This window comes from Lissotriton vulgaris, chromosome 6 (assembly GCF_964263255.1).
Source record: "Lissotriton vulgaris chromosome 6, aLisVul1.2, whole genome shotgun sequence".
In the NCBI taxonomy this organism is placed as follows: domain Eukaryota; kingdom Metazoa; phylum Chordata; class Amphibia; order Caudata; family Salamandridae; genus Lissotriton; species Lissotriton vulgaris.
The window spans coordinates 590,923,837-590,930,428 of NC_141694.1; positions in this window are offsets into that span (position 1 = coordinate 590,923,837).

Below are 6,592 nucleotides of genomic sequence, written 5' to 3' on the forward strand. Positions count from 1 at the left end.
ACAGCAGGAGCACCTTTTTGGAGCTGGCGATTCAGCCATTTTACGACAGTGGGCGCGTATTCCAGAAATCGATGTAGACACGAGTCCATCACCCTTCCCATATTGAGGGGCATTTTTGCACCCTTGATTGTGCAACCATAACACCTAGGAACCTAAAATGTACCAGCTCCCATTGCAGACCAATATCCGGCAGGCTTTCCACTGGGGTCCCAACCAGAGCAGCAAGAGGGAACAGTAAGGACTTACTGCGGTTGATCTGCAGCCCCAACAGGGCATGCAAGCTGTTAGATTTGGGGGTCTCTAGTTGGCAGAGGTAGGTACCTTTGGCCAAATTGGGACCCTTGCGTCTAGTCAGGGTAACGGGGTACACTCCTAAAATAACCCCTGCTCACCCCCTTAGTAGCTTGGCACGAGCAGACAGGCTTATCTCAGTGGCAATGTGTAAAGCATTTGTGAACACATACAGTAACCCAGTGACAACACTACGGATGGACACCACACAAGTTGTAGTATAAAAATAAGTATTTTTATATAGACTTAACTCAAGACCACAAACGACAAAAATCCACAATACTGTACTTAAAAAATTGTAGAAATGGCTTAGTTCTTTTTAGATGTAAAATACGACATTTTGAGTTCAATATACCTCTGGATGCGTAACGCTATACAAGGAAAGTGTTGCAGGGAAGGTGATGCGTCTGTTCCTTACACGCAAGAACGGTGATGCGTCTGTTCCCCTCTGCTGCATAGGGGATGCATTGGTTCTTCTCAGCATGGGGAGGTGATGCATTGGTTTCTTACTGCGCTGCTGTGGCGATGCGACCAGCAGTGCTGTGATGCGATGAAGATCTGGTGCAATTAACAAAATGGCCTCTTCTTCTTGATGCGACAACGATGCATGCATTCTCCTTGGCTGTGCGGCTGCTTAACGATTCTTCTGAGCCGCGACAGGCCCTGCGACGCGCTTCTCGGGTGATGCAATGGCGTCTGTTGTGACGGCGACACTCTTCTCCTGTGGTGCGAGGCGCTTTGGGTGATGCAACAGCGACAGCGGCAGCATGCTTCTTTGGTGATGCGACGGTGTCTGCTGCGACGGCAACACTCTTCTATGGTGATACGACGACAATGGCTGCGGCGGCGGCGACACACTTCTTCATCTTGAGTCGCGCTCCCAGTGACACGCAGTCTCTCAGAAGGACCTGCTCAACAGTAGGCACTTTAATTCCCAGCAACAGAAGGCAGGGGAGCTGGTTGATGAAGTCTGTTGTCCCTGAGACTTCAGCAGGAGGCAAGCTCCATCTCAAGCCCTTGGAGATCCTTTACAAATTGATTTGAAAGTAGCACAAAGTCCTTTTTCCTTTATTTGGCAGTCAGGCAACCACTGCAGACCAATCCCCCAAACAGCAATCAGCTTAGGGATAGTCTCCTCCTCAGTTTCTCTGGCTCCTCTCCTCAGCAAAGTTTCTTCTTGTTTCCCAAAAGTGATCTAAAGTTCTTGGGTCTGGGTCCCAATATTTATCCTAGCAAATCCTTTGTCCTATGAAGGCAGAGGGTCCTGTACCCAGTCCAAACCAGTTCTGTGCAGTCTTGGAGCACTTTGTTGACAAGACTCCTTTTCTTTGACAGTGTGGGCCAGGGACATGAGACGCACCACAGGAGGGGGCAGACAGCATTGTGGGAGGCAGGGACAGCCCTCTTCAAGTCCCATGTGCACTCCTCCCACCCATCTACATGCAGATAGACCTATTCAGCCCTGTGCTGACTCACTCTGTCTCCTGAAATCCCCCAGCCCCTGTCACTCAAACTCCAGACAAGGAATACACAACCTAGCAGAGGCAGGCTTGGACAGTTAGGCAAGAAAATACCTACTTTCTAAAAGTGGTATTTTCAAACACAGAATGTTAAAACCACCTTCACTAAAAGATATATTTTATCATTCTGAGTTCAGGCATACTAAACTCGAACTTCTACCTGGTTTCCTGAGTCAGTTAGGATTATAAGATGTTATAATTAAACTGCCCATTCTGGCCTATAGGGCACAGGTAGCCTTGCAATAGTGAAAAACGAAAATGGCTGTAATTCACTATTAGGACATGCCACACACACCAGGGCATATAATACCTTTTATCTACTATGCACCCTGCCCTTGGGCCTACCATAGGGGTGACTAATATGTAGAAAAGGGAAGGTTTAGGACTGGCTACTGGGTGCTCTTGCTCAATCAACAGGGCAGTACCAGACTGCACACAGGCTGTGCAATGGCAGACCTCAGACACATTTTACAGGCTGCTTCTGTGGGTAGCACAACCAGTGATGCAAGCCCACCAGCAGCATTTTATTTTCAAGCCCTGGGCACACTTGGTGCACTGTACTAGGGTCTGCCAAGTAAACCAAACCAGCCAATAATGGAGTCACTAATCCATACATCAATAAGGAGGGCATATGCACTTTAGCACGGATCAGCAGTGGTAAAGTGCCCAGCATCATAAAACCAACAAAAACAGGTCAGACAAAATACTGGAGGAAGCAAAAAGTTCAAGGATGATCCTGCAAAAAGGGCCAAGTCCAACACAAGCTATCTAGTTAGCGCAACTGAATTCCAAGAGAATCCTGAGGGGAGCTAAGGTAAAACAGTGCGTCATCCACGTATAACGATACAATATGCCTAATATCACCACAGTCCCTCAGCTACTGCCTAGCCCACACCACCAGAAGCTCCATCGCAAGTGTGAAAAGGATGTGGGACAAGGGGCAACCTTGTCTCGTCCCCCTGCCCAGAACCCAGCTCTCTGAGCAGCACTGACCCATCCAAACTCTACCACTAGGCTCAGTGCAAAGTAGTCTAATCTAGCCTCAGAACTGGGGTCAGAAGTCCATGGTTTGCATAACCTCAAGCTTATAACCCCACTCAACAGTGCCAAAGGCCTTCTCCAGGTCAACAGAGACCAAGGCCATTTAATTCCTACAGTGTTCAACCTCATGCATAACATATGACAGACACCTGAGATTCATCTTGGTATATACCCACATTGCCACAGCAGAGAATTCCTGAAAAAACTCCAGTGGGAACCCGTCTCCTCCTAGAGCCTTGGCCTCCTGCTCAATGGCAGAGTATAGACCCTCAGCTGTGGATTCCTCAATTCTAGGAAGACCCAGGTGTAGGAAGTAAGTTATAGTGTGCACACAGTCCAGTGAGTCCCCAAAGGCATGGCAGTGGCTAAATTAGACAAGTACTAACAGGTCTCTTGGTGGAAGTGTAAGCGAGCAATTGAGCTTATCAGGAGGTGTGTAAAGCATTTATTGTATTTAATCAATCCATCACTGATTACACACACTCAGAGACAGAATCCAGACCAATTGGGTAAGTATAAAAAGGTATACTTATGGTTTTTTTTCTAGATCAAGCAGGTCTTGGTATAGGTAGGTAAAATGCACTTGCAATTATAAAACTTTACAAAGTAATGCAATTTGGAATGAATTTGCAACTGTTACAGGTGTGTATATGCTTTAAAATACATAGCAATTACCTTTGATTACTTTTGTATTACTTTTAAGTTACAGCAACTACTCTGGGTGATATGCCTAGATATCACACCATGGATCCTACAATACAAAGGTAAGTAATACTTTTTCAAGTTTAAGATAGTCACTTTTCTCTCACACAAAAACAGTTCAACACAAAACATATTAGGAATAAAAACTGATAACATTTGTTCCTATGGGGAAAAGAAGGTTTTCATTTCGCAGGTAAGTAAACAACCTGCAAGAATAGTTTTTGAGTGTTAGAACCAGCATTCCCTAAGGTTCATGTAGGCACTCATTGCACCACCAGCAGCACTTGGGCGGCTGGGTGCAGACTGCAGGGGCCCAATATTAGCCAATGGCGCTAAGGGGACCTTCGGTCAGGGGCTGCTTACAGATAGGCCAATCAGTTTTGGGAGCAAAGCTCCTGGGGTTAGGATCAGCACTGCAGGGGCCAAAAATCTGCACAGGAGCTGCACCACCAGCAGCACAGGGGCGGCCGGTGGCAGAGTGTCAAGAAGGTGTCGGGACCCTGTGGATTTCAATGAAGATCTCTGGTTCGTAAAAGATTCTGCAGGCTCAGTCAGGGAGGCTTCCTGAAGGCGAACACCAGCTGGAGAGGTAAGTTGTGTTCTTAGGGGATGCCTGAACACCATCGGTTTGGCCATCCAAGGGAATTGGGCATCTGGGGCAGGGGTGTCTTTTGAAGTCGAGTCTTCTTACCAGCTCCGGTCTCGGTCAGGGGGACTCTTCAGGTTGAGGCTGCAGGTTTTGGCTTGAAGCTTGTGGGAGGTTGGGGAATCACCAGGTCCCAAGTGCTGGGGAGGTGGCATCCTGTGCAGAACCACGGAGCCACACAATGAAGATAACACCTGCTAACCCCCTTAGTATCTTGGCAGAGCAGTCAGGCTTATCCCAGAGGCAATATGTAAAGCATTTGCACAACACTCACACACAGCAGCGACACACTAGGCACACCACAAAAGAAACTCCACACAAGGTTATGTAAAAATAGCCTTTGTATTACTCATTAAACACATTTGAACGTAATCATATATATATATATATATACAATAAAGAAACAACCAGTAACTACTGGCAAGAGGCACTTAGCATAAATACATAAGGCATACATCCTAATCACCAGTGTTCCATAGTAAGAAGCATTAGGCGTAACCATCATAGCATTACTTAGAAGAGCCTATCACATTGTGCACATCAGGCCCCTCATCATCAGGTAACATCATTACTGCCCACAACACTGGTGGAGTGCGCACATCGGAAACCTTATGAGGGTGCAAATATTACAATATCACCCTTACGGTACATCTCTCTGCAGGGCACCAGGGCAATTACTGATAAGTTGCCCACAGTGCAATGACACCTTCACTGTACAATCTCCTGAGCTACCGCTTGCTACCCTGTTAGGCTTCTGGGCCTTCTGCCCTCCTTCAACCAGGAATGCAGTCGTCCTAGAGGTCCCCCCCTGAGCGGTCCTCAATATATTTATTTATTTGTTTCTGCATTTGTAGAGTGCCTGGTTACACCAACTGGTGTGTCCCCGTGCTGTTAATACCGCTTATAATCCTTTAGAACTTTGTATCTTCAGTTTAAGTGCTATTTTATTCTTGTGTATACAAAAAGTTTCTCCGATGGTTCCCCCCTAAGGGTCAGTGGAAGGGAGTTCCAGCTTTTTGCTGCCAGATAGCCGAAAGAGCGTGCTCCCATTGGTGCCCTCCTAATCCTCTGTACTTTCACCAGATGTGTCCCTGTGGATCTCAATTGTCTTCCTGTCTCGTAAGGAGTCATCAGGTCATTAAGGTACAGTGGACACCTGCCATGCAAGATTCTATGCCCAGTGCACAGGGCCTCAATTGTGATTCGTTTATGGATCGGTAGCCAATGCAATGAATTTAGTGCATTCCTTGAGGATGCTCTCTTTGGCATATTTAGAACAAGACGTGCTGCCGCATTCTGGACAGATTGCATCTTTTGGAGCCTTTTTTTATTGGCCCCAAGGTACAGCAAGTTTCCATAATCTAGCTTGGAAGTGACGAGTGCATGAGTCAAGGTCTTTCTTACCACCAGAGGAAGGATATCTAGGGTCTTCCTCAATATTCTTAGGATTCCAAAACATCTACCTGCAACCCTTTTGATTTGGGCCTCAAAAGATAGTCTGTGGTCTATCCATATCCCCAGGTTCTTCACGTCCGTCCTTGGTGTTGGAATCTGATCTAAGTTTACTGGCCGCCAAGCCGATGACCGGATAGATGGTGTATTTCCGACTATCAGTATTTCCGTCTTGTTTCCGTTGAGCCTTAGACAGTTATCTGTAATCCAGCCAGCTAATTCTTTTAGGCAGTTCGAAAAACTACTGGCCGCTAGAGCAGATTTTTGTGTTAAGGTGACCACAAGCTGTGTGTCATCTGCGTATGACACTATTGTCACGCCGTGTTTCTCCACTATTACGGCCAAATGGGCGACATATAAATTAAACAGCTTTGGGCTCAATATTGAACCCTGTGGAACTCCTTGTGCCAGTTTGAGGTGTTTGGATGTGTGTATGGCTTGTGATACCTGAAAGCTTCGCCTATGGAGGTAGGACGTAATCCATTTCAGGGCCGTCCCATCCACACCCCCTCCTTCTGAGTCGAAGTACTAGCACCTCATACAACACCGTGTCGAATGCTGCGCTGAGGTCTAAAAGAACCAGCGCAGTTGTCAGACTTTCATCCACTCTTTCCGTACCGACTCTGTGGCATAGAGCAGTGCTGTCTCCGCTGAATAGAATGATCTCAAACCTGATTGTGTTGGATGCAGTAGATCATGTGTCTTAATGTGCGCCCCTAACTGTATATTGACCACTTTTTCCTCTTTTTTTGAGAAATAAGGGAGTAGTGAGACTGGACACAGATTTTCCACTATGTTCCCATCCGCTGTCGGCTTTTTTTTTAGTGGGCGTACAATGGTTTGTTTTTATGAGTCAGGTACCTTCCCTTCTTTGAAGGACATTTCTAGTAGCTGCTGGATATGGGGTAGTATTGTACTTAGTCCGGCACAGACTACCTTA